Consider the following 3,076-nt stretch of genomic DNA (forward strand, 5'->3'; position numbering starts at 1 on the left):
ATTTTTAGCAGCCTACCCTATTCTCTTCCCTATACATTGTGAAGGATCCAGTCTAGGAATCTCGACTTACGAATTTACTTAACATGTCTCTCTAATCTTCAATATGAAAGAATTGCTCTCTCTTATCTTTGATTACTTTGGAATTTTTGAAGAGGATAAATTTTGTAAAAAAAAAAAAAAAAAAAAAAAAAGTCCATTCATTGGGGTTTGTCCTATGATTCCTGTGCTTACATTCAGGTCATGAATTTTGTGGCAGAACTACTGCAAAAGTGATAGTGTGGGCTGGGGTTGTGGCTTGATTATGCTTTCCTTGCATGCGTGGGGCACTGGGTTCGATCCTCAGCACCACATGAATAAATAAAATAAAGACATTGTGTCCATCTACAACTAAAAAAAAAAAAAATTTTTTTTTAAAATTGGATTCCGGCAGGCGCAGCCCCAAGTGAGCGCCCCAGCACCATCTCCGGGAGCTGCCGAGCGCGCCCAGGTCTCTCTGTGGCTGACAGAGCCTGCAGGATGTTTCACGGGATCCAAGCCACTCCGGGCCTGGGAGCCCCTGGAAACAAGACAGAGCTGTATGAGGAGGTGAAGTTGTACAAAAATGCCCGGGAGAGGGAGAAGTATGACAACATGGCAGAGCTGTTTGCAGGGGTGAAGGCAGTGGAGGCACTGGAAAAAGCATACATCGAGGACTGCATCACCCCCAACAGTACACTGCAGCCTGCTCTCGGCTCCTGGTCCAGTACAAAGCTGCCTTCCGGCAGCTTCAAGGCTCAGAAATCAGTTCCATTGATGAATCCTGCGCAAGTTCCGCCCGGACTGCCTGCTCGCCATGGAGAGGGTCAAGGAGGACAGGCCCGTTACCATCAAGGACGACAAGGGCAACCTCAATCGCTGTATTGCCGATGTTGTCTCACTCTTCATCACAGTCACGGACAAACTGCTCCTAGAGATCCGTGCCATGGACGAGATCCAGCCCGACCTGCGGGAGCCGATGGAGACCATGCACCTCATGAGCCACCTGCCCCCAGACTTCGAGGGCCGCCAAACAGTCAGCCGATGGCCACAGACCCTGAGTGGCATGTCAGCATCCGATGAGCTGGATGACTCCCAGGTGCACCAGCTGCTCTTCGATCTGGAGTCTGCCTACAAGCCTTCAACCACTTCCTGCATGCCTGAGCCGTGGGGGATGTGGGGAGCTTCCTAGGAGACAATTCCTCACTCCCTGTGGCCATTGCCGCCCTGGACATCTTCATGAGAATTGATGTTCAGACCAGCTGTCTTGAGTCCATGGTGTCAGGACTCACCCCCAATAAAGATGCTGTCCTTCTGCAGGGAAAAAAAAAAAGTGATAGTGTGTCCTTAGTGCATCCCATCAGAAGATACATGGCATCCACTTGTGCATTTTTGGAGATGTTAACGTTGATAATTGATTAAGGTGATGTCTCTCATGTTTCATCACTATAAAATTAGTCATTGTCTATTTGTAATCCATAGCTACTTTGTGGGGAGATGGTTTGGAAATATAGAAATAATTTGTCACTAAACTTTCACCCACTAGTTTTAACATCCATTTATAATTATTGAAAGATCTATTATTACTATGATGTTTTCAAAATAGAAGTTTCTTTAATCTCCATTATTTTCTCTATATTAACTGGTTGGCATTATACTATATAGAAGAGCTTTTCCTTTTCCCCTACTTATTTGTTCCTTTGTATGAATTCATAGATTTTTATTCACTGGGGTATAACTTATTATTATTTATTTTCATACTCTGATTCCCCTAGATTTGGCCAATGGGAGCTCATTAAGGCTCCCGTGCCTTTTAACTTCTATTATTCTTTGAACATTTCCTTACCCCTGGCATGCCAAAACTCTGCCAGATCATTTCTAAGTACTACTCTCTTCGCTCCAGCTTGGAATAAACTGTTTGTCTAAAAAGCAGTTTCCTCTCAATGAAGAATATTCAGAAACTAAAATATTGGTAATAGAACTATAGCTTTCATTTTCATCTTTACCTGTTCTACCTTTTATCTCCCTTCACCAGTAGATAAAAACCTGACTTCAGTTATCTTTGTAAGGTAAAAAGCCTGCCTCTCCCGTTACAGGAATTTCCCACTGCCCAACCATTTTTCAATCTGCGCTCTGCCCGCCTCTTACATTACAGGAATTTCTGGCTTACACTGTCACCATCTTCCTGCCTCCCACAATATGTCCTAACATGCTATTGGTTCATCACTCAGCCTGCAAGAACTCTCCTCCCCAATTGGTTCCTCCCAGCCCACGAGATTCCAATATCTGGGAGAAGCCACTTGCCATCTTTCTGTTTTGCCCCTTCTTTTCTCCCTGAGCGGACCACATAAATAAAGTCCCTTGTGTGAGATCTCGTGTCTGCAAAGCATTTTTCTGAGAGCTATCGGCGAGCCACAACTGCCCCTAACATCTGGTGATGCATTTTTTGCATTTTTTATTTTTCCTAACAATCTTCATTATCTTTACCAACTTGTTCAATTCTATAATATAAAGAAATGTAGTTTTAGAGTGCTAATATATACTATAGTAAAAAGCAAAATGCTAAGTAGAGCTCACTATTTGTTTATACTTCTTGTCTTCAGACAAAGTACATAGCTAAGATTCATGTTTGAATTTACTTGGATCAATTTTTCCTAGGGCGGTTATGATATTAGCTAAAAAATATTTAGGTGCTTTTGTATTATTTACTTTTTATTCCTTCACTATAATTGATTTGATTGCATAAGTTTGTAAATAATTAACATGATTCTTAAACTTTAAACTGCACAAAAAGCACAGTGTTATGGGAAGAATTATGTCTCCCAAAATTCACCTGTTGAAGGATTAAACTCCAGTACTTCAGAATGTGACTGAATTTGGAAAACAGGGTTTTAAAAGAGATGGTCATGTTAAAGTGAGGCCATTGGTGTGAAACTCCATCCAGTCTGGTTGGTGTCCTTATAAGAGGAAATTTGGACGAACAGAAATGCACCAGGGATGCTCACATACAGAGGAAGGCCTGGATCAGCATGCAGCAGAAAGTACGCCTCTGTAAGGCACG

The 3,076-nt window shown here is 42.5% G+C and overlaps 1 pseudogene across 1 annotated transcript; it reads left to right on the forward strand.

Annotated features, from left to right (window-relative positions):
• The first annotated feature begins 453 nt into the window (after positions 1 to 453).
• Positions 454 to 1,179, forward strand: LOC306649225 (vacuolar protein sorting-associated protein 28 homolog; annotated as a pseudogene). Its single transcript has one exon. The product of its transcript is annotated as a vacuolar protein sorting-associated protein 28 homolog (transcript).
• The last annotated feature ends 1,897 nt before the right edge of the window (positions 1,180 to 3,076 follow it).

The sequence above is a fragment of the Sciurus vulgaris genome, assembly GCF_902686455.1.
Source record: "Sciurus vulgaris genome assembly, chromosome: 17".
NCBI lineage: Eukaryota > Metazoa > Chordata > Mammalia > Rodentia > Sciuridae > Sciurus > Sciurus vulgaris.